Source organism: Chamaea fasciata, unplaced genomic scaffold, assembly GCF_029207755.1.
Source record: "Chamaea fasciata isolate MVZ Bird 193981 ecotype frontalis unplaced genomic scaffold, bChaFas1.0.hap1 SCAF_14, whole genome shotgun sequence".
In the NCBI taxonomy this organism is placed as follows: domain Eukaryota; kingdom Metazoa; phylum Chordata; class Aves; order Passeriformes; family Sylviidae; genus Chamaea; species Chamaea fasciata.
In genome coordinates this window covers 18,217,469-18,242,566 of record NW_027094099.1, presented here as the reverse complement: position 1 = coordinate 18,242,566, position 25,098 = coordinate 18,217,469, and the positions used below count along the sequence as shown (strand labels likewise).

Genomic DNA, 25,098 nt, shown 5'->3' with positions numbered 1-25,098 from the left:
GCCTCCATGGGCAGGCGCTGGCCTCACCCCAAAGCCACCCACAAGCACAGGGGAGCTTGGGGTGGGTTGATGGGAAGCCCCCCAAGGTCTCACAGATCCCTCCGGTGAACTGAGCTGAGAAGGGCATACGAGCTTGTGGTGGAGGTATCAAGAGAGGCCAACGAGCATTTTCAGCTCATGAAGTGCAAAGAAGCCATGAGCACAGGCCCCTTTCCCGCTGCCATCCCTGCCCACCCTGCTTCTCTCTTCCCAAAAGGTTGTCCAGCTCCCCTTGTCCGCCCCTGTGCCATGGAAGACACCAACTTTGCCATCAGCTTCTCCTGGTGCAGGCTTGAGATCTAGACAACAGAGGATAAAAATAGCACTTGTGGCCAGATGATTAAACTGAATCCCTTAAAACTGCTCCTTTCCCACCAGCCTGCCCTCAGCAGCAGCATGTTTGCCATCACTGCAGTCAGTGGCTGTGTCATCATTGCTGGGTGTGGAAAGTAACCCCCAGGCATCACAGCAGTGCTGTGCATCAGTTACCGTCTGCTGGCACCATAACGAGCCAGAACGGGATCCTCTGCGTTTAAAGATAAATAGTTCATGCTGCCTCAGAGCTTCCGAGTGAGGAAAACAAAACATTAATAACAAAGACACCTGATGTATGAGCGCAGTGTGTCCCACCACCACAGGAGAACAGAGGCTCTCCAGGAGCATCGTGTGACACTGGAGCATCACGGTCTGGGCTCACCCACATTCTGCTGCCAGCCACTGATGTGCCCTGTGCCTCCAGCTCTTCACAGGGGGTAGTGCGGTGTTGAGGTCTATAGGAATCTGTGTTGTCTTCGGATTGATCTTTTTATCTCCAGCCAAACCCAGAACACACAAAACCTTGAGCCTGAAAATGCTCATCCTGCTCCTGCAGCCTTTCTCAATCCTCTAGCATTGAGTAGTGCATCAAATGGATAACAGATACTTGTCTGTGTAGAGGCTGGGTGTATTTATAATTCAGGAGCTCAGGTTTCCATCTCACATCCTATTTGCACTTGTCCATTGAACTTTGTTGTTAAAAAGCTATTAATTTTCACTTGATGTTTCTCAGACCTGGTTTCATCCTCCAGAACTGCTGTTGGTGCTAAAAACCCTTAAAATAACACAGATTAAATACTTTTAGTTATCCTCCAGTAAGAGCTGTTCTCCTTTTCATGCCTTGGATTGTGCTTGTGAGCCTCGGAACACCCTGTATTTATATTTTTCATGTGCACAAGCATTGCTTCCTCTTGCACCACATTACAGATGTTCCTCATCTGGAATTGACTTACCCCATGCAAGACTTTAGGGCACAGGGTGAGGACAGTGGCTCTTCTGGCTGAGGTAAAAACCACGATCCCCACATTACCGCACCACTGCCACTTGTTGAACTTCAGCCATTATAAAGCAAAAGCATTTTTATCAATGATTTTTTTACCAAAACATGAAAAGTTTTGCAGATTGCTACAGAGTTGAGCAGCAGCAGGGACTACTTCTAGCTAAGCCTGTTTAAATGCAATTGATCATTTAAAATCAGATTCTTCATGGTGAAAACTGAAACAATAGAAAGAGCTCTGTGCCTAAACAGGAATCAACAGAGCAGGACATGAGGAGAGCATTGAACTAGCAAGGAGCTTCAGAAATTAAGTCTTTTATCCTGTTCAGTCCTGGGTTAATTTTGTTGCTGCTCAAGCCCCAGAGGAGAATATCCAAACCCTCAGGAAATGTCAGCACAGGCTGGTTTGGGCTGCTCTTCTCTTTCCCTGTGTCCCCTCTCAGAGTGAATTTCTGCAGTGATGGGATGGCCTGGGACACCTGCTGTGCACAGGAAACACGGCCAGAAAGCAGAGGTCAGGCCTGGAATAACAGAGACTGTGTGCTTTCCAACTGACAGCTTTTAATGTGAGAACAGTCACTCAGCCCTGGCATTTCTGCTGCATTAATTGCCATTAGTGTCATCCTTGCGGGAGCACTAAATTCATGGCAAACCTTGAATTAGCGTGCTCCCATAATTCCTTAACTTAGGCAGAACCATTTGCAGAGGCAGCACGTCCCAAGCAACTGGAGCAGAGACAAGGAATGATACTCAGCTGGGCCTTGGATGTTCAATTTAGCGAAGAAAAGAAGCAGAGGTCACACTCATAACTGCGTATTTATGGGTCTGTTCTGGAAATTCGTGGAGCAGCTGCCAAAAAGGGCCCAGCACCATTAACGTGCACATGTGCGTCCGGGCTCCCAGCTCTCAGCTGCCCAGCCCCAGGCACTGTGCATCAAGCTCTCCCTGCAGCCAGTTCTCACTTCATCCTCCACTTCCCTCTTCCCACCAGCTCCTGAGATCCCCCAGAGTAATCCTGGCCTAATAAAGCGGAAAATCTGCCACCATCTTTGATGGCTGTGGCATTCCCACAACAAGGTCAAGGTGTCTTTGCAGAGCACACTGGTGGTATTTGACACGGAAATGGCAGAATGTGAAACAGGGATGGCCAGTATTTGCTGCTGGTCCCAGGGAAAAAAAAATAAAATCTTTTGTGACTCTGAAATCCCTGTTCAGACTTTGCAAATCCATCTCTTTTCAAAGCTCAGAGAAGATTTGGAATTGGAAATCACAATCATCCAAAATTGTCCTTGAAGGGCTGTTGACCCAAATTCTCATTTCCTGGATAAAGCAGCCCCTGGCTTCCCCGGGGCAGAAAGCAGGAAGGACAAAAAGCAAAGCCCCAGAACTGTGTTTTATCAGAGGAGAAATATTTCCTAAGGGGAAAATTCAATCAATACTTTCCAATTTTCTAACAATCCATGAATCATTGCAATTATGCAGAGATAATTCAAGCTTTCCAATCCAGCTGGTAAATTAGAGAAAAGCGTACTCTTAGCATGCACTATCCGCAGTTTGACATGTCAGTCAGAAAAAACCCTCTCAAATATAAAATCCGTCCACTGAAATTAAAAAAAAAAAAATTATTTTTTAAAACCCTAGACCAATTTAAAGGGCTTACAAAGTACAAGGATTCTATTTTTTCAGGTAATTCTATTCCACAGGTAGGAATAATGAAATTACATGGAGTTGATATGAATTTTTCTGTTGATAACTCATTTGCATTCCATCACCTGCTATGTCCTTTCTGATTTCTACAGCTCTAAGAAGAAAAGGTATGAGAAGAAATAGACCAAATCAAAGTTCATTTCTAAATTAGCCTTTCCTTTCCTTACCTTGAACTTGGAATAAAAGAAGGACCTGCATCTGAACTGATTTTTTATCCAAAATCAAATCTCATTCTGGTTTTGTTGTTCTTTAGGAATTCCTGCAGCAGTGCAGAAAGAGTGGGAAGGCAGCAAAAAAATTAACTATCCTATGGCGACATTTTTCACTAGGACAATGTTATGGTAAGCAGAAAGGAAGGAAAGTTTTCACTGTGTTTTGGGAACAGGAATTGAGTGCCAGACTCAGTGATTTCGTGTTCCTTGTGATGGCTGTCAAAATGAAGTCATCAGTTTCCTGAATCCATTTTGGACTCAACACTCATGTCTTTGTCTGTGTCTGCTGCCTCCAGAGACACTAGCAAGATAACCCTGGCAGCTCCAGTATAATTGCTGGCCAAGGTATAATTTCATAGAATCATCACTCAAAATCTTCCTCTTACACACCCTGCCAGAGGGTTTTATTCCCTATCTCGGGTCAAAATTTGCTTGATGTTGGAGTTGGTACCGAGCAAATGCAGCGACAGCAGCGCAGGCGTTATCACGTGGCCCATCATCTTCTCATTTGGATTCAAAAGATCAGCCCTGGGGAATGAAGAAGCACTTTGGGTTCTGTGGCCAAGTCATTCCCTGCTGAAACAACCGGCGGGCCCGTCTGGCTGCGCTCAGCATGGCCACGTTGTTGTGGGGCTGCACGATTGTACTGCGAGCCAGACTGAGACTGTAAAACTTTGCTCATTAAGATCATTAGAGAGCTGTCAGATGGAACAACTGGGATGGCTTTGATCTGGCAGAATATCCTTCCTCCTGTTCCCAGACCTTGGGAACCATCCAGTTTTCCATAATTTTTTTTTTTTTCACGTCATTCAAACAATGCTCTTCGGGTTTTCTGTAGGTTGCAATAACTTCTTCAGGCAAACTGAAGGCTGTAACAGCTATAACAAGATTAATTTATTAAATAGAAACCAGGATATTCCAGTGATTCCTCTATAAATACATTCACAGCTGGTTATGCCAAGAACATGACAAAACGTTGATCATCCCAAAGATATTCCCTATAAATCCACTAGGTGTCCTACTGTTTTCAAGCAATTGGGCTCAAGGTTTGTTTGGGTTTTTCCCTAGTTTTGCCAGTGAGGAATTAGTTTGAGGCTTTAGTGGAATTAGGTCTGGGTTTGCAGGTTGAAGAGACGTGTGTGTGTGTGGTTTGTGTGACACAGCAGGACATCCGGCTCACAGCGGCAGAGCTTTTGGCAAATGCCACTAATGTTTCCCACAGAGACCAACTCAAGGTTACAGGCTGGAAGAGAAAAAGGGAAAAGAATCTGCCGTGCTCTCCTGGGAATGCTAAACAAGATCCAACCGAGCCAAATCCTCTTTTCAGTCAACCTTGGGCATCTATTTATAGGACTGCTAAAGTGAGGCCAACGCTGACCTCAAAGGAGGTGGCAACACGCGTTAACCTTCATGGGAGCTGCTCTGCACAGGCTGTGATTGTGACATTCCTGCTCAGTGTCCCCATCCCTGACGGGTGTCCCCTGATTGCCAGCGCCTGTCAGCAAAGGCCAGCACAGCACACGCTCACGAGTTGCCTCGTCATTCCCAACATGGGGGGGATGAAAATACATAGCAAGAAAGGCAAGCTGAAAAACAGCCCAAGGGTAATTTTCTCATCTCAGAAAATACTTGGGGTGGAGTGTGGCCATTGGACAGTCTCCAGCTGCTTGGCTGCTCCTCCATGGTGTGACCTGGAGCACAGACACCATATCAATTGTGCTATCCAGGACATCTCTTCCTCCTGTGCCTCCAGATTTGTTACTTGCACTGAGCCCCAGATATCTCCTAGGTATTGAAAAAGCATCTTTCATTATTCCAGTGGTTTTCAGTGCTCAGAAATGTGGTATTTCAGTGAGAGAGAACTGCAGGGTGATTTTTATGGTCTTGTAACTGAAGCACAAATCACATTCTGTGCGATCCTCCCAGCCTTACCCTCCCAAACAGGGGCCATTGCATTTGCAAACACCCCTCCTATTCACTCTCATTTCACAGGGCTGCCACAGCTTGAATCTACCCCAGATCTATGTAAGGCAAGTGAGGAGAAAATCTGGTTTGTTTTCTATTTAACAAATGCCAGAGGCGGAGATGCTCTCAAACAATGAGATTGTCTCCTTTTCCAGTAGGTGCTTCATGGCCAGAAGTCCTGCCCAGGGCTATTGGCTCTGCAAACAGGCATTGGGCAAGGTGTCAGCACCAGTTTAATCACAAACTGCAAGGGGAAATCAGAGGGGGAACAAGAGCCTCCTGTCCTTGGCCCACCAGGACTCCTTGCCATCAGGCATTGCGCATCACGGGAAGTGCCGAGCATCTGTCCTCTGCCATGTGTCACTGCACTGCCTCTCTTCCCTGCTCTCTGGGCTCAGGCTAGGGCAGTCATTTTCCTGCAAGAAGAAAAGGAGCTCGGATCTTCCACAGTGTGTGTGTGTGGAGGTACCTGCTGCAGTCCCACCCCTGTGCAGGGTGCACCATATGCTGGCTGTGAGGGAGTTTAACCTGGTCCGGCGCCTGTGTTTGCTGTGACACACAACAAACACCTCGAGCCTTGCCATGATTCACAGGATAATGTGTGGGAGCCATCTGGTCCCGTAGCTGAAGGAGCAAATGGAAAATCTGATGAAAGCACAAACAGTCACAATGAGAGACTGAAAAGATGTGTTGATATTCCTAGCAGAAGTCTCCTTCTGTGGGGGGTAATCTCATCACCCATTGCCTCTTTTCCTGCTCCTTCCTCTGGAAACCTTCTGTCAGCCAGGTTGCACTCTCAGCTCTGGGAGTACTCACACCTTTGGGATGCTAAAAATATGTTTCATGTGCTTGAGCAAACCTCCCGAGACAAGAATTTGCTCAGCAGCCAGCTGTGCAGTGAGCAAGATGTAGCAAGATGCTTGCAGCACAGCACATTTTACGGAGCTTGGATTGATCCAGAACTTTGACTGGTTTAAGATGCGCTCTCGAATGGGATTAGCCACTAATATTGTCTCACTGCTGTGCAGAATTACAGCTTATGGCTGTGACAGACTGAATGGAGTTTCACCTCAGCTTGTCTAGATATTCTCAGCCCTGGAATGGAGATTTATTTGGGAGGGACTGGAGCATCAGGAGAAAAACAAGGAACTCAGTGCAGTGGATGGGGTAGAGCTTGGGATGACTTTGATGTGACAAAGTTTGTGCAAAACTTGTCCAGGATACTGGGTTATTAAAAGTGGTTTCATTGTATTTTGCAGCCAGTCTGGGTTTCCCTCATTCTGACCCTGGTTTCTGATGTTTGGAGAGCACAGGGAAGGCAAGGAGACAGAAGATGCCTATTTTAGTACTTCTCTGCAGGGAATGCACACGTTTCAGACAGGTACACATTTGTTTCCTCCGACACCAAATTAATGGGAATTGATGTATTGATTCTACAATTCTTCTAAAAATTGCTTCAAGTTTTGGCTTGCTTTCAAGCTGGTAAAATGCAACGTGCACAGTTCAAGACAGCTATTTAATTATTCTAATATTAATATAGTTTAAAACATTGAGTTACCTGTGAAATGCAGAAGGTCAAAAGCATAAAGAGCAGCCCAGAAAGGCACTATATCCGGGTTCATTCCACAGTGAGGGCTGCAGGTGAGGGGGGAATTCCGCCCTTCTGCCCCACTCAGGTGAGACCCCACCTGCAGAGTTGCCTCCAGCCTTGGGGAACAACAGCAGAAGGATTTGAAGCTGCTGGAGCAAGTCCAGAGGAGGCCACGGAGATGCTGCAAAGGCTGGAGCCCTTCTGCTCTGGAGCCAGGCTGGGAGAGATGGGAATGTTCAGTTTGAAGAAGAGAAGGCTCTGGGGAGACCTTGCAGCCCCTTCCAGTGTCTAAAGGGACTGCAAGAGAGCTGGAGAAGGACTTTGCACAAGGGCCTGGAGGGAGGGGACAAGGGGGAATGGCTTCCCACTGCCAGAGGGCAGGGATAGATGGGATATTGGGAAGGAATTGTTCCCTGTGAGGGTGGGGAGGCCCTGACACAGAGTGCCCAAGGAAGTCTCACTAGGACAGTTACTTGATACGTCTGTATTTTGAGTGGCAACATGACTTCTCCAAATATTTGAACTCATCTTTGTGTTTCAGTTACTTTCTGGCAGAACAGAATCCATCTGCAGTTTAAGAATAGAACAACAACAAAAAAAAAAAGTATAGAATTCCAAAGCACAGAACGTAGAATTTCTGGGCAAAATTCTCCTCTCAGTTACACTTACATAACTCTGGAGTAAGGTCTTCCTCTTTCTTATTGTTACTCTGAACCCCCTTTTCATCTCATTGTGTCAGAGGCACAGGATCTACCATACATGGCTAAATCCGATTTCATCACAACTGTTGAAATCTCCTAGACAAAATTACAATCTCAGAGGAAGTATATAAAGATGCATGGGCCTCAATATCCTAAAAATATGCTTCTGTCGGTTGTTCTCTGTTAGTAGTTTTCCATGCAAATGAAAATACCGTGGTGGTGGAGAACTGCTGAACTATCTGGAGCAGAGATTTTTCTCCAGGCACACGAGCAGAGAATCTGCATTATTTGGCTGAGCTCCTTTATAAAACATCATGCACAACAGCTCTTTCTTTAAACAAAGAAAGGGTTTGCACTAAATTGTTTGATATTTATTTTTTGTAACTCTGTTCCTTGGCTGTCCACGCTAGAGAAATGTTGTTATGCTCCAAGAAGACAGATTGCCTGGGCTGGAAGCCCCAGCCCTGATCCAGGGAAGCACATGGCTTCCTTACAATGATTATGATGAATATAATTACTATTCAGTATACGGGGCAATTGTTTTTGGTGTTTAAAACAGAACAAAACAAAACAGAACAAAACAAAACAAAGCAAGTTTGGAAAGGAAAACAGAAGCTTAGAAAAAAATAATTGTTAAATAGGAAGTGGTTGACTTTCAGGAAGTAACTCCATATGCAGATTCTGCTATCCAGTGTTTCCAGTCATCAGAGAATGGAAAGAAAAAAAATGCCATTAAATATCCCAACGGTCCTTCAGAAAATACTGCACCTCCCTTTCTGTAGGTATAACATTTTACATCTCCTGTCCAACAGCTGGTGGTGTCAAAGGCCAAGGGAGCAGGACGTGGAATGCAGAGCCTGACGTTTTTCAGTGGTTGCTGAAGGCAAAACCATCTAAAGCTGTAGCAGATGTTCACTTGCTTCCTGTCTGCTTATCTGCCCTGCAAAGGCACTTGGCTTTTGTGCTTGTTGTGCCAAGGATAGCTATGGAGATCTCGTACAAGCTGTGCAATAGTGATACGCTGAAGAGTTCTTTATGTATTTGGTTATGAATGATCAAGAAAATATTATGGTTTCTAAGAACTCGCTCAAAATTTTCCATACATACATCCATCGTTCCCCTTGCACGACACAAAAATGACAGCGTATAAAATAACTTAAGAAATACATTTCTGCAGTGAAGATGTTCATTTGGCCTCAGTGTGCTCATGTTTTATACATTGTTTCTAGTACACCATGAAATAAAGAATAGTATATCCAACCAACTGTATTTCTCCAAGGCCTTGTAAATGCTCCAGAAGAGTTTTTAACTGTCAATTTAAATATCACTGCCACTAATCCTTTTTCTTGCACCTCAGCTCAATTTTAATTCCTGTTTATATTCATTATGAGCTCCTGTAAATTATAACTTTAATATGAGTGATTATATGCAAGTGTTAATGCAGTGCTCCATCTATTCTGGGGCTTTCAGATAGTTTAATGAGACTGATTTTTACACTGATGCATTTAAATTAATATGCATTCCCAATACCGTCAAGACCCAGGGCAATTAAGTTCATTACTTATTAGATAGGAGCTCTTTTCCTCTATGAAATATAAGAAATAAAGGAATTTATTTTATATAAATTCTAGCCCAGATGTTTTGCTTTAAAGGGTAGCAGAAAAGGCTGGATTTGGAGTGGTTCCTTTGCCCATGTTGAAACTGGAAAACAAATGTGACAGCTTTGGCTTATCACTGGTAGACATGGTCATAGATATTCCTGTGGGATACAAAAGAGGAACAGTGGCTCTTGTTGGTGTTTGCCAGATTTCACGTAACACTATCCAGGAAAAAGAGCACTGGGTGATTTTTATTGCACTTCAGATTGTTGATAGCATTGCAAATTCGGGTTGACCGGGAAAATGCAAGGAGTGGGCACAGAGTATCACAGAGTACTCCTTCTGGAGGTGATGTGCAGTGTATTGCAACATCATGGCCCATAGTCCAGGAGGAACTGAAGCCCTTTGGGACAGTTGGTTCCAGGGGAAGTAGGTGTGGACATTCTTTTGAGAAAATGAGCTTCCATATGAAAGCTGGAGCCCTAAAATTCAGTCACCTTCCTTCCCCAAAGGCACTTGTCCTTACAAGGTAACGCGTGAATCAAAAGAGAAAAGTTGTTGGAATTAAGATATCAGGACTTTATGCAAAGGGCAGACTTGCAGGCAAAGGATGATCTAAAGAATGCAGCGACAGAAACTGCCTGAAGCATCTGGGAAAACACAGGAAGTGTGAAGATGAAAGAGGAAAAGAGGGAAAAAGGGGACCCAGAAGTCAAATTCGTATGAGTTGGGAATGTGGAGAAGGTGAGCACAATTCTGTGGGCGAGTTCCTGGAAGAGCTGCAGTAAATATATTTAAAAAGCAACATGTTGCTACTATGACTGGATAGGAGAGGTTTTGTTTGATGTGTTTGAAAATTGAGGTCACAGTGTTTAGACTTGGACTGTAAGGGGTAGCACAGTTGGAAGCAGGATGGATGAGATGGTTTAACAGGGCTTCATTGTAGTCACATTAATTCAGTTTAAATAATTAATTCTCTTTTAAATTGACTCTATTCTGCACACTTGACATTTTGGAAAAGCTGCCATTGCCTGGCCTTCTGGTAAATGCTTTTGCATTTGTTTTCCATTGTTTCCTTCTTGAAAAAAAATTCTTGTCACTAACAGGAACCATCAGCAGCATGGAACACATTGACTTGCCAAGGACATTTCCTCCCATCTCATTATTTATACTGGAAGTACTCTTTTTTGTATCAAGAGTCAGAGTGTGATTTTTTTAAATTGTCATTTATTAAAGTACTTTCGTACTGTATTATGAGTCCAATTCAAACTCGGTAATGTAAATCACTTTCTGTGCATCAACATTTGGTCATACGTTTTCCAAGGAGGTGATCAAGCAGTTTAATTAATAATCAATTCACAGTTCTCTCTGCCTACCTCATTATGTAGAGCCCCTGACTGTTGCAGGAGAAGGTGTCCCTCAGGTAGGAATCAGAGCAGATACATCACCCTCCCTCTTCTGCTCTTAGCACATTGATTTGAAGCCTCAAATGGCTGAGATTGAGTGGATCTATAATGTTATTTGGCACAAATTGGGTTAAACAGGTTGTGTATCTCACTCTCAAAGTGATTTAGTTTGTGTTTTCTCTCCTATCCTTTCTCAGCTCTTGGTTGTGTCTCAGCTGCTGAGAAAGTGTCCATCTGCTCTAAAGTCCCCAGTGGAACTGCTGTATGGCAAAGGAACACAAACAAAATTTGGGGGGTGGGTCTCTTGAGGTTGGGGCTCCTTCAGGTAACCTGGAGCCAACCCTCTGAGAGCTCAGCAAAGGGCAGAGCCTGGGCTGACCTATATTCACAGTGACTCACCGTGAGATTCAATGTTGTTCCTCTGTTTGCTGGTTTCTCAGCAGTTGCTGAGGCTTTAAACAAGGGCACTCTTACCTAACCCAATCGATGGATGAGCAGTTAGGACCCAATCTAATGCAGCCAGTATTTGTAATAGTAGAAGGGCACATTCCAAAGCTGTTACAGAAGAAAAGAATTTCAGATAATTAGGAGAGGAGCTGGGCAGTGATACAGATTTTAAAAGTACCCAAGATAAAATAACAGATACTAAAAATATCTGTATTGAGATGAAATCCTCATGACTCAGTTTTAGAGCCAACTTCCATTCTCTAGGAATTAGTAAGGAAATCATCCAAACAGAGTAGGTCGTGGTGTATTGCCTTACTCTGGGCTTACACTTACACTTCAAAGATGTACCTCACACTGAAAAAGGTCAGACTCAGGTCTGACTTTTCAGGGCAATTGGAAATTTTTAAAAATACATTCTGTAGTTGTAGGTTTTTTTAAAAAATTGTGAGTTTATTTCTGTCTAGAAAAAATCGAATAGAGAGCACTCTGGACCTTGAAAGGCAAAAGCACTGACCGCAGGAGCAGAGATGCATTCTTTGTGACATGCAGGACACCGTTTTAATACCTGCGGCTCTCTAGCTAATAACTGAGGGGTGGTCAATCCAGCTTGCAAGTAGAAACACAAGAGTGCCATTTCTTCTCTTTTTTTCTGCATGAAGTGTTCTCCAACTAGATGCAAAACTTTGAAAGTATTGAAGATACTGTCAGCATTAAAAGTATTTTGAAAGAAATTAATATTTTGAACAGGATTTTGACATGCTGTAGAATCCCAGAAAAGCAGAAATCTGCGTTCGGAGAACTTCAGCTACAATCTGGGTCAGATTTTCAGTGCAGATGTGTCAGATGCAGTTCCTTGGAGACTCTCCGTGACAGTTGGTGAGAAGAGTGACCCAATGTTTTCTCACCGTACAAAATAACCGTCCTGTTTGATGATGTCATGTGCATGAAGCACTGCTTGGATTTCCACAGCAGAGTCCTGTTTAAGCTTGTTTGGGAGAAGAGATTTCGTCTCAGAACAGTTTCAAACAGGGAATTTAGCAAACCTCTTTGGTACATCTTGACTGATCTCAATCAGTTTTCAGAATTTTAATGATCTGGTTTTATTTCCAGATAATGACTATTTATGTAAATGAGATGTCTTATAAATAAATATGGAAATTATTCCATAATATTAATTACAGGCTTTATAGTTCAAACACTTATTATACTAAAGGCAAATGGTGCTGGGGATTGTCTTTGAATTTATTAATTTAGTTACTTTGTTAGTCTTATTTTAACTTGACTTACATGTGTTGGGCAGTTTTTCCTGAACTAAAACAAGCTGTACGGTGTGCCTGGATATATGAAAGGATACTGAAGGATAATAAAAATCAAAATGCATCATACAGTGGTAGTAGTAAATGGGACCCAGACTTCTGAATGTTTTTGTATAAGAATCAAATAAGTGAGTTTTACTTGGAGAATCTCACCTTAAGTGTTGTTAGCCGTTTACTCAAAATTAGTTTTAAATTAATTATAATCCTTTGCACTTCTATAGCTGCTTCTCTTGAGAATCTCGGTAGTGTTCTACAAACATTAATTAAGCCTAATAGTACTCCTGTGAAGTGGTTAAGTGATAGATATGCTTCACCCTCCATGATATAAGCAATCTCTAGAACGAAATACAAAACCTTTAAACAGCAGGACCACACAGGAGTTTAGAGCCTGAAGTACCCCGTCAGGCGAAACTGTGGGGAAGGTTTAGCTACATTGAATACAATTGCTTGGCCTAGGCACGATTCGAAGGTGAATAAAAGTGCAAATAATAAAGAACTCTTCACGAGAGATCTCTAGCGAAGGAAAGTGGTTTTCTACGGCCCCACAGTGTCATGTGGTGTGGCTCTGGTGATGAATTGAATACTGATTCAGAGGAAAACTGCTATTTGCTGAAATCACCCCCAGATGGGCCAAAGAGCAGGCACCCATCCACATGGAACCTTTAAGGCTGATGCACGAACAGCAAGGATAGCAGTTAAGTCCTCTCACCCCTGAGGGAACAGGAGCTGCTGAAAATAGCAACAAACCAGCAGTATCAGTGTGTACATTTACAGCCCCAGACTGTTATTTTTGCTGGCGAATCTGCATGCACAATTTCCTTCCTGATATTACTCCACAAAGAGCAGCTTTTGTTATCTGGCATTACTGATGACAGCAATACTTAAAGCAGGTTAGGGCTGGCACAGACAGCAAGCTGGCTTTGGTAGATGCATTAGGATTTGGGCCATCCTCAAGCAACCCTTCTGCTGTCCCGTGCTCACAAAATGGGCCGCAAATATTTGTCTGGGAGCTTCCAGAGTCTACGGGAAGAGCCATTCCAGAAATGTGCTCCAGCTGTACACGCTGATTGCCCGCTAATGACAGGACAAGAGGTATGGCTGGCATCACTTTCTTGACACCTCAACCCGCAGCAACGCAGCCAAGCACAGCTTCACTGTTTTCTCCCCGACTACACCAAAGGCCACCCCCTGCCTCTCTTACCATTCCAAAGCTGATTTCTGCTGCCATGCTGCAGTGCCTTGTGAATAATTTTAGCAGTTGCCGAGGGAAGCTTTACGACGCGCAGCCCAAGTCCTCAGATGCACACGCTGAAATCTTGAGGAAACAAATCGGTGCTGGAAAGGGAAATGATAATGAGTTTGCATCAGATTTTTATTTATAGAAATGACTTGGAAGCAGCTGGATCTCCTCCTTGGGTACCTCTTCTTTCCTTTTTGTTTCCCAGCATTTCAGTGCTTTTGGGAGCACAAACTGTCCCATAAATATTGGCAATACGTGCTTGCTGAGAAACTCTACCTGCTGGAGAAAAAGATCTCCTCATTTTATCCAAGTGGAATGCCTAGATACTGCAACTACACAATTAGGCTTTATCCTTACACATATACAATAATATTCTTTATTTGCATTTGTGAATTGTAATTCATGACACACATGACTTCAGTGCTTCTGCTAAGTTCATTGGCCTTTGGATCAGGGCCCATATTTGTTTCATTTCCCCATACTTTTGGCTGCTTCAGTAATTACCTAGGGAAAGGTCTGAAAAACCTTTTTTTTTTCATACATATATGATATTCTATTTCCTGTTTTATAATGTATAGTCAGTAGTTTCTCTGGAGTGCAAAAAGCTTTTCAGAGATACTATACTTGAATCAGTAAAAGGAAGAGTGACTGAGCTGTTGTACTGCTGCACCATAATATTTAAATGCTTTATTATTTCATAATCTGTCCTAGAATTTAATCATTCCAAGCAGGGATGGTCTCTTTATGTCAAAAGGGATAAGTTCCAGATTTACAAATATGCATGTATGAAAAAACCCATGAAGATGTTGCTTCGTTTCCAGTGTGATTCCAGCTTGCCAAAGGCTCCATTTCATTGCATAACCCTCCGGATGCAGATCCATTACTGCACCGTAAAGTGGGTTACTGGACAGGGTAAGGCAATTCATCTTCTGAAATGCAGAGCCTTGTTTTGCCAGTTATGGAGTTTATAATTATCCATTATCATTATCCCCACAGTTATTTTTACCAAGGCTACAGATAGGTCTATTTGAAAGGTATTCTGTTGGGTTCTCTTGGAGGTTCATCCTTCCCCTGTAGAGGTAAATGAGCAGTGCACACGGCACAGGCAAGTGAGTTCAAAAGGCATAAAACTGGTGAGAAAGTGAAAGTGAACAGATTAAGTCTCAAACTGCACACTTAAGGAACTGAACTAAAATTGTTTTGCTTATGGAAGCCAGTCTCTGCCAGGAAAAACAGAATACTGATAGGTGGTGGGTTTGGTCGGTTTTTTTTTTTTTCCTTTTTTTTTTTTTTTTTTTTTTTTTTTTTTTTTTTGTTTGGTTGGTTTTTTTTTAAAGCACTTCTGAAGCCCCATGAATTATAAATCATCAAGCTCACCATCCTGGGACAGTCTCTTAAAATCATGTCCTGGGACAGCAGAGCTCTCCATTCGATTCCTGGCTCCGTCACTGACCATCTGCCACTTGTCCTCTGCCTTGCTTGAGTTTACCCATGTGTAAAATGCACCTAAAATAAGCTAAACCAGACTTTGAAAATTACTTCAGTGCCACAAGCTAGAAATTTGGGGTTGTAACATGGAATAAAATCGTTCTGTGGTCGCTGGTCCATAAAGAGCCTGCGTGTCTCTCTGGCTGCACTACGGGGGAGGCTAAATCTGGCTGCCAGGGCTCCACCCTGCACTTGAGAGGCAGCAGAATCCCACATTAAGCGTGCTTGGTGCCTGCCCACCTGCACTACATGCAGTGGTTAACTTGGGTAATTAGCTTACGATGCACAACAAGAATCTGACCCAACACTGACTGGAATTAATAAGGAGACTTCGGTGACTTAATGATCTTGGGCTCGGGTCTTCATGTGCAAGTGGAGATCTTTTCTCAGAGATCCCGAAAATCCCTGGGAAGGGAAAAGCTTTGTCAGACTGACACATAGACACATCTCTGTGCAATGAGCCTGGCAGGAGCTGGGCACACAGTAAATCTGTCTCTGCCTGTACAGTAGCACTATTCACTGATGCTGCTCTTTATTCACAAATAAATACAAAACTGCAGTCACGATTTTTCATAGGCCCTTTTGCACGTGGCTTTAGAAGAGCCTTAAAGTGGAAAATTGATGACGAGCTACGCAGGAAAGCTTCATTTGTTAGCAAAGGTGACTTGATAAAGGTGGTGACAAGCTAATAATGAAATGGAACATTGCAATTAAATGTGCTGGTGGGGAAGAAAGTGTGCCACAGCCAAGAGCATGAGCAGCAGGTAGGTCAGGGAGAGAATGCAGCAGAGGCTTGATGGAACAGGGTGGGAAGGAGGGGGAGATGTAAGAACAAGAAAGACAGGACAGAGATAAGCACTGTTAGCTGTGATAGCAGCATGGGGCAGAAACTACTTTGGTGTTGTATCAGGCCTGGCAGAGGCAGAACCCCGTCCCTGACCGCAATTTGTTGACATTGATACAATGCGTAATTAAATGCAGATAGTCCTAGAAGGACAGAAATGGGGGAGGGAAATAAATTAACAGCAAAACAAAGACATCTACACAATGTTTGACTTATAAAAGAGCTGAAAAGTATGAAAACTGCCAGACAATATTTAAGAATTCTGTTTCTCTGAAATGAGTTTCCATTAGAAATAGTCCAGAATATTTTAATGGTTATGAACTTAAACCCTGCAAAGTGAGCTATTCATACATCATTGCAGGGATTTTGCTCAGTATACAGGCAGCTGTAACAATACTCTTAGAAGTAGGAACAGACCCATTAATCTTGGATGTTAACACTGAAGCCTAAAATTTATGCCTACTTGAAAAAAAGGGCAGAGAGCACAGAACAGTTTGCATATCAAAAAGTACTAACACTATCCAGAAGATGGACTTCAGTATTGCTATTTATTTGAAGAGCATTTCCAGGATTAAAATATACCGGTAGTTCATTTAGAAAAGTCTGTACCGGCACACCAAATAATTTAAGGACACGCTACTGAACGCAGAGCATCTTGCTGTAGTGAACAGTGACATTCTACGTTCTTGGTCTCTCACTCACCCCACTGTGTATTGTCGGGAGAGAGAAGTTCTTCATGGGTGTGGCTAGAAATGCATTTCACTTAGAAACACAAGGAATGGGCAACGTTCTTGTAGTCCCTGACACATTCTTTACTCTGTTTGCTGCCTGTTGAGGAAAAAAAAAAAAACCAAGACAGACTCAGCTCCCAAATATCAACCCTGGCAGCGCAGAGCTGTGCCTGCATGCACAGGCTTGCACATGGGTGCTCCTGCCCAGGTAGACACTGACTTGTGTCAGCCACCACATTTCCTACCTGGGGGAGTATGAGGAGCAGCATTTCTGCTATGAACAATTTAATTAATAAAAGCGGGGGGGGGGGGGGGGGGGGACGGGACAGTGCTATCTTATACTTTTTTTTTGCTTTTATATTCTCCTATTTGGTCAGATTTTCAGAGGGATGAGGTAAAGAGAGTAGGTCTGAACATATCTGAGTATTTACAGTTCGGTTTTGATAAATTCACCGTATTTACAAATTCAGAACTTCATATAAATTTTACGTCTTTTATAGCAAAGCCACATCTAAACCCTCAAGCCAAACATCCAGGACTGAGGTAAGCCTGAATTAAAATTCAAAATTGTACGCTTGGAACCTATCCCTAAACAGCACTTTGGTATAAAATTTGGAAACTCCGGGTTGCAGTGGACAAGGTGCCAGAATAGTATTTATTTCTGTGTGGGTACAGGCAGGAGGGGACTCGTTCTGTTGCGCTCAGCAACATCTTGACACGCTGCACTAATCTTAGCTGCACGCTCTTAAAAGATTATTTTTGTCTCGGGTTCTTTTTCTAGTCTTTGATGCAACAGCCTGCTGCGGGTTACATCAAGCCTACAGAAAATCCCTCGGTTTTCTCATCCCTTGTTTTCCAGACAGCCGGCACCTCCTCCGGGTCCAGGCGACGGGCGCCGCAGGTGAGCCAAATCCCGGCCTGTTTGGGCCGGAGATTAATTTCTGTTTATATTAAAGATGCTGTCTGGGTTAAAACGCTGGGGTGGGGGGAGGCAGAGTGGAGCCCATGGTCTGCGCGCTGCGTTTTAGGCGCTTTCACTCAGGGCGCCCCGCTCCCCCCTTCACGGCTCGGAGCCGCCGGCGCCGCGCTCCGCGAGGCGGAAGGCGGGAGCGGAGGGGCCGCGTTCCGTGAGGGGGAAGGCGGGAGCGGCGGACCCGCGGTGCGAGGGGGAGCGCTCGGAAGGGAGCCGGTGGGCGGCGGGGCACGGCCGCCTCCCCCTCAGGAGCCGCGGGACCCATCGGGCGCCGTCCCGCGCCCGCCCCGCCGCCCGCCTCCCCCGCCCCGTGACAGCCAAGATGGCGGCGGAGGGGAGGGGGGATCCCGCCTGAGCCGCCCACACGGCGGGAGGCGGCGGGGGCGAGCCGGGCTCCGCTGGGATGAGATAAGGGCGCGGGCACCGAGCGCGCTGCCCCCCCCCCCGAACCCCTTCACCGCCCGCTCCTCGCCCCGGGGAGCGCGGCCCCCGCCTGAGGTGAGGGCGGCGGGGCTGTCACCGCCGCGGGGCGCGGGCCGGGGGGGTTCTCGGAGGCGATGCCGCGGGTCGGGCGCTGCCGCGTTCCGGGGCCGGCGGGGAAGGGGCCGGGGCTGTCAGCGGGGGCGGGGAGGCCGGCGCTGGCGGGCCGGGGGCTGAGGCGGCGCGGGGGCAGCGGTAACTTTCCGCTGGGCCGCGGTGGGAGGGGGAAAACTTTCTCCTTGTGCCCGTCGGCTGGAGGCTCCCGCCAGCCCCGGCCGGGCCCGAGGGGCTCCCCGGGCCGCGGGGCCGGCCGAGCCGTCGCCGCCGACCTGCCATGTTGTACGGGCTGCACGCCGGCGGGCCGGGGAGGGTGCGTGTCCCCGGCTCCGCGTGTCTGCGCGGTCCCCGAATCCCTCTGTGTGTGTGTGTGTGTGTGTGTGCGCTCCCTGGATCCCCGTCTGTGCCTTCCCCAGACCCCCGAGTGTGCTTCTTCCCCCGACCCGCGTGTGTGTGCGTGTCCCCCACATCCATGTGCGGATTTTCCGCGCAGCACCGCTGCGTCAGCCGGAATTGCCCAGTGGTGCTCAGCCCCACGGAGCGTGTTTCTGTCCCGACCTTCCCTTCGGCTGCCTGGGTTGCCCTATACCTGGATTAATGCGGCGCGCTGGACGCGGTGGTAGAAATTAGACCTGGCATTTTTATCGTCGCTCTGTCATGAGGTCTGCGTGTAGCACCAAGTTGCTGGCCAGGGAATGATGGTATTCAATAACTTCCCAGTGATGGTTGTTATTCCGAAGTTATTTGAAACAGGCTGCGTTTGAAAATGTGCCGCTTCTCCTTTGCTAAAAACGAGGTCTTGACTTTCTGCCTAGTTCTGAAACTTCATTTTTTTGAATTAACTGAGTGGAAGTATGGTGTTCTGGACAGCTTTTTACTTCATTTCACAATTTTTTTCTGGAACTGTTGCTCAACTGAAGGTTTCCGTAAAAAGTGTTACATTACAGTACATAATATTTCACTTTTTGAATGATTAAACACAAATATGTTATCCTGGCAAGTGTCTGCTGGTTTAGGGAAGTTAATTGAGTTAGTCTAGCCAAGGAAGGTCGAGGGGGAGTAAATGGATTATTTCTGGTTTGTGTGTCTAGCATGCGAGTTTTACTTTGTAAGATCCTCTTGCTTTTCTCATCTTTTTTAAAAAAAGCCTTCTGTTTAGAGTATTGGAGAAACTTCATCTAGCTTTTAGAGTATTGAGGAGTCTGTCAGTTTATTTAAAGTGAGCATTAAATTGGAACTCTGGTAAAGGGAGCTGTTTTTTAGGGGCTATCGTGACTTGGCATTGAAGTAGTTTAATTATCAAAAATAGAGCATTAGAGTTTCTGTGGTTAGCTTGAGGAAGGGGAAAATTGCATGGAGCCTTAAAGACAGAACAAAAAAGATTAAACTTCATTACAGCCTTAAGAGCTTCTGCGATGTACAAGTTTTACTTCTGGAAATGTTGGGCTCCAGCTGGATGAGTACTTTCCTCAAGTTTGAGTGGCTTCTGCTCATTTGGAGCAGGCATTACTTACCCAATGACCTCTTCTAAAAAGTGAATTTATTAGAAAACAGCACAAAATATAAGATGTGCTTCTGCAAGCAGCAAGACAGAAAGTACCAGGACTATTTTCTTTAAACAGGGACTTACTTTAAAATGTTTTCCCAGTATTTGAGATTTTCATACCTCTGAGTATTCATAATTTTTTGTAGCCATATGGTTGCAGGTTTGTGTTTCTGGTGAGCAGCTTGTTCTGTGTGACTTAAGCCCAGTATGGTGCTTAATGGAATTACTATATGTGTTAATGGCAATATTAGCAGTTATGTAGTTAATATAGCCAGGGTTAATTATTAGTTAGAAAAAGCACAAATATTGACACAGCCTGGCACACACTACAGAGCTCAGGTGAACCGAGCTGATGCAGGTCAAGCCTTAGAAACAATGTCAATAATCTGCTTCTATTTCAAAGATGTGCTTGAAAGGGAAAGTAGAAAGGTAGAAAGTAAAACCAGCTGGTCCCTAAAGGGAGTGAGGTTGTAACTAATCCAGCTGTTCTGTGTGACTCCTAAAGAAGAATTGTGGACACCACCACTGCCAGAAGCCAGCCTGTCAGTTTTTAATCTGCAGGATTTTGCATTGAGGGTTTACTAATTTCTAGGTTAATTCCTGCTGTAGTGTGTGATAGCTGGAGAAAACTGTCTTGTGACTCTTCAGAGAGGAAGACAATTCCTAGACCAAGCTGAATGATAATGGGGTTTGGTAACCTTGAGGTTTTAATACGGGAACAAGAAATTTGCAGCGTCACTTAAATATTCAACATCCTTTTTTATTTCCATCATGTTCCCTAGCAGCTGAGTTGCTGTTAGTTTTGCAAGTCATAGTAGGCTGAAATGCTTTTTATAACAGTGGCTGCAGAAACACTTGTGCTTCCTGGCCAAACAGCAAGCAGGTTGGAATGGGAAAAGCACAATAGGTACTTAGTCAAAAGCTTTCTCAATCTTCAGTTTGTCTCCTGAAATGAAGACCTGCAGGAAGCCTTCTTTCCGTTTTTTGTCCTTTCCTCAACTTTGACCTGAGTTTTTAAATATGGTGTTGGCATGACCAGAAACTAGGAGGCCAAATGTTGCCCAGTTTATGTTGGATTGAAAAATAAAAAGTCAATAGAGCCTTGTAATGTTGTTGAAGTGTATGTTTGGGGTATTGGCGATTTCCAGCTACCTTGCTGTGTGACAGGGTTCCGGTAGTAAAGGTTTTGGTACACGTGTTGCTGTAAAACCAAGGTATTTTTTCTGAAGTTTCCTGGAAAGAACTGTAATACTGAATAATACTAATAATGAAAGAACCAAAAAAAAAAAAAAAAAAAACCCACCAAAATAATTTCTGTGCAGGTGCCTTATCAAAGCATGACGCAATTTACGGTGATTGGTGAATTTCCAGTATGTTTATTTTGCTTAAGGTATTTTAATAAGGCTTCTCTGGGATGTATTCAAATTTCAAACTTTTGTTAGCTGACTCATAAAAAAAACCCAACAAAACCAGCCCCAAATCATACTATTCGCTCCCCACTTTGCAATCCCCCTCTAAAACCAAGCCTGTGTAAGTGTAGGAACTCTGAAGAAAGTTTAGGTTGAGCTTGCCCTCATGCAAGGGTGCAGGTGTGGTGGGCAGAGATGACCTGTCCCTTGTCCCTCTGCTGTAGCTTCTCTGGGTGGTGACAAGAGCACAGAAAATGCCCTTGGTCCCTTCACTTATGTATCGATTCTATATGTAAATAGTATCTGCTGCTGCAGACTCAAGTGATGACACAGTTTTTGCTATGCTAAGAGCAGCAAATCCTGTGGAAGCTAAAGCCAGCTATGCCTCATTTTAATTGAGGGACAGCCAACAGGTAGGGGATGACTATGTGTAAGCTGTAAATGCCTCACCACTGTTTAACTATTGCTAAAAATCAGCTCTTTCTAACGTGGTACTGACCAATAATTACTTTGCTATATGGCATAATAATCCCTGGATGTTTTCTGCTGTCCTTCAGTTCAGGTTTAGTCTATGCCTGGTCTGAAAGTTTGGTCTGTGGCTGCTCTGAAAACAGGCTGCTGATGCTTATTAAGTGCTCTCACAGACTCCAGAGTCAAAATTAAACCGTGCAGGGCAGTGATGCCCAGAGGTTTGATCTATAACACTCATTTCAGTAGCAGTCTGTGATGCAGAACTAGTCACTGGTAGTTCCCTAAAGAGCTCAGAAGCAGTACCCGGAGGAAATTGAGAAGTGGAAATGAAAGACTTCAAAGTGTTGGCCAGCCTGACTCTTTTAAATGGTGTATTTTTACCTTTTCAATATATTAGACATGAGATATATTGCATTATCTAATACATATATGAAAAATGTATATGTGTCTAATGGATATATTAGATAATGGCTACTGTAGAGGCTGAAATAGAGTGAACTAAGTAATAATGGGAGCAGAGTGAAAGGAGGAGGAACTGTGGTCTAAAAATGGGATGAGAAGAATAAGGAGCATGTTTAGAAGTAAGTTAGCCATTTATATCCTCCCTGCTTAATATTTACTATAAGTCTTGACTTTTAAAAATCTGGGTCAGGAAAATCATTAATGCTAATTAATAAAATTATTTCAGTTTGGCTGTCTGCAATGAAAGTGAACAGGCAATAAGGGTGATGTATGAGTTATAAGTACGTGTATGTAAATAAAAAAATCCCAAGAGAAAGCCTCCACCTTGTGTGCAAGCTTTATGCAAACACCGAGAAGGGTTTTGTGGGCTGGACTCTTGAGTTTTGGTTTTGACTTGAGCTTCAGACGAAACCTATGGGCCTGTGGAATTACTCTCAAAATTCCTAACTCATCAGGATCAGCAGTAGTTACCTTGACATATCATTGCTCTTCAGCTAACTTGTGGTGGTTTTTGGGAGGAGACCCTAATGTTGTTCCCTGTTGTTTGAAACTGTCCCAACAATCCATGGTAGTTGATGGATGTATTTGTAGCTGAGCTGGTGGTGGTACTTGCGCACTTACTTTTCTGTGGAATAGATGCTGGGCATTTTGGTAAGTGGATGTAGAGATTTGCTGGATGAGGGAAGTATTAGTGAGTGATATCCCTCCATTAAACCTTTCCAGTGGGGCGTAAATGATCTGCAGGCAGCACTTACAGCCTTGCAGATGCAGTCTGTGCATGGCTGTCCCTGTCTATAATTTGCAGTGTGGTTGGGTCCCGTTTTCTCATGTTATGGAACATTTTTGCTGGCCAAAGGAAAAAAAAAAAACAAAAAAAAACAGATAAAACGTTTTAAGGGTAAGAGTGTGTTTTTTAAATGTAGCAAAAAGTGTTAGAAACAATCTCCACCTGTCTCTTCTTCTATCACACCATGAATCCAAAATTTAATTTGGGTAGAGGATGGTTTCAAAACAAAACTGAGCCTGGCATGTGTGTCTGAATGTGGCAGGGTGAAAGCAGGTCACTTCTGTCACTCTTGGTTGATGCACTTTAACATTTTCACTTACAGATTTGGGGTTTGAAGCTTAATATTGGCAGATTTTCTGTTTTCATTTGCCTTTATCTACTGTGCCAAGAAAAATAAGACATCCTGTTTGGGGGCTTCTCCTTTTAAAAAGTTGTTGTATAGTAAATAGTTGTACAAAAACATGGACAAGCTGCCCTCCTGAACTGTGCTTTGGATGAAGTAATATTTACATTTTATAGTGCTTGTTTTGGCTTTCCTCCCCCTTACTTGCTACAGTTTTTCTGCATCCCTCCCTACAAACACAGTTGTATTTCAGAAATCCTTTCCATTATTTAGTGGTGCCTTTCGGCCATAAATACAGTAATCTAGAAAGAAAAGTGGGAGTTTTTAAACGGGCCTTACTGAGATTTGTCTCTGTCGTGAATCTTGTGGGATACTTGAACATCCCTTCCCTGAATTTTTGTAGGCAGGGTTGAATTTCATGGGATTTTGCTGTGGCACAACTGGAATGATCACTGAAGTGGCCTGTGACTTGTTAGACCCTCTTAGTAAATGCTTTGATTTTATTGAGACTACAAACAGCACTGAAAAACAAACAGATAGAACACTTGGTGAATGAGGGAGAAATGTGTAGAAGATGTGGGATGTGCCTGATCTCGCCCTCAGGGTGTCTATTCCTTCCTGCCTTCTCTCTGCCACTTACTCTGCTTCCTCCTCTAAGCTTTGATGCTGTAGATGACCAGTTCCTGCTCTCTTTGCTGTGCTCATCCTGCTGAATCTAGATTAGCCTCTGAATTTAGGTCTAATCTTTTTCTTCCTCGGCATTGCTGAACAAGTCTGCTTGTCCCTCAGTTCTTGGCTACATTCCTATTTTTTTCTCCCAAATTCATGGTTTTATGTTTTGTCCCTGTGCTTTTATCCAGCACTTTTCCATTTCCCGGCACCTCTTAGCGATCCTTTGTTGCCAAGTTTTCCGAGCTCTCGTGATTGTCTCCTCAGCTGTTTGGATCAGAGATGTAAACCATGACTTGGTACAGATGATTGTGAACAGGCCTGCAGAACACTTGGTAGCATTTCCAGTCCAGCGATGCAGGGCAGAAAAATCTTAGTTTTTCTCTTGGGTTATTGTCAATTTTCTTCTTTTTTAATAAGAATTGATGCAGCGTCAATGGGAGCTTAGTGCAGGCTGGTGGCTTCCTGTGAGTTATTGTGTTGTCTAACATCACTGAGTGCAGATGTGTGCAGTAGGGTCTAAAAAGTAATGCCATTTATCACTTTAGCCCAGTTTTCTCTGTTGCTGTTGTTTGTGTAACTGTAGTAGGAAATGGGAAGAAGAAGTACAGGCGATGTCCTAGTAAAAATGAAAATGCTGTGAGAAGTTCTGTTTGTGTTTGGGTAATGATGTAAGCCCTTTGCATTCTTGTTTCTTGAAAAAGTCAATCCTTTACTTGAGACATAGAGGACAAGAAACTAGTTGTAAATAAGTTCTGCAAGTAATACAAAATAGAGCTGCAAGCACGCTGGCAGCAGTTCTGGCTGTGCTCCTTGTGCTGCCTAAATCTATATTTTTTGCTTTCAGTTAAGTCTCCTCACTGGTTTTCCAGGGAGTTGACTAGAGAATAAGTTTTTTGAAGTGTCCGTGGGGAAATTAATCATGTGTTAGTGCTGCCTGATTCTTGGACCTTTTTCAGCTGTGCTTGAGGTCTGCAGGTGATCCCAAAATTTATAATTCCTGGCACTCTTGTAAGCTTGGTATTAACAATTTTGTATTTGGAGAAAATTATGTTGTGGCACTGCTGCGTGCTCTCTTTGTAGTCTTGTGTGAAAATGTTCCAGGTCAGATACTGGAAGGTATCTGGTTGTAACTGGTGCAGTTCCATGATGCTGTGTGGATTTGAGAGATCGCTGTAGCTAGATTCACTCTCTGGGCTGTCAGAGTAATGAACTGACAGTGCTGATTGCTCCTGTGAGATCTCGAAGATATAGCCTCGTACATTGGGGTTATGAACAGAACCTTGAACTTTGTGATCCCAAAA

General features: G+C 44.0%; 1 protein-coding gene across 4 annotated transcripts in view; it reads left to right on the top strand.

The window, feature by feature from the left end:
• The first annotated feature begins 17,813 nt into the window (after positions 1–17,813).
• DENND4A (DENN domain containing 4A) overlaps positions 17,814–25,098 on the top strand; it is a 47,689-nt gene continuing 40,404 nt past the window's right edge. For 3 of the 4 annotated variants that reach the window (XR_010723067.1, XM_066196640.1, XM_066196638.1), the window contains exon 1: positions 17,815–18,068. The gene's annotated coding sequence lies outside the window, so the exon portion shown is untranslated. Of the gene's footprint in view, positions 18,069–25,098 lie in introns of all 4 variants that reach the window. The other variant, XM_066196641.1, reaches the window with a different exon arrangement.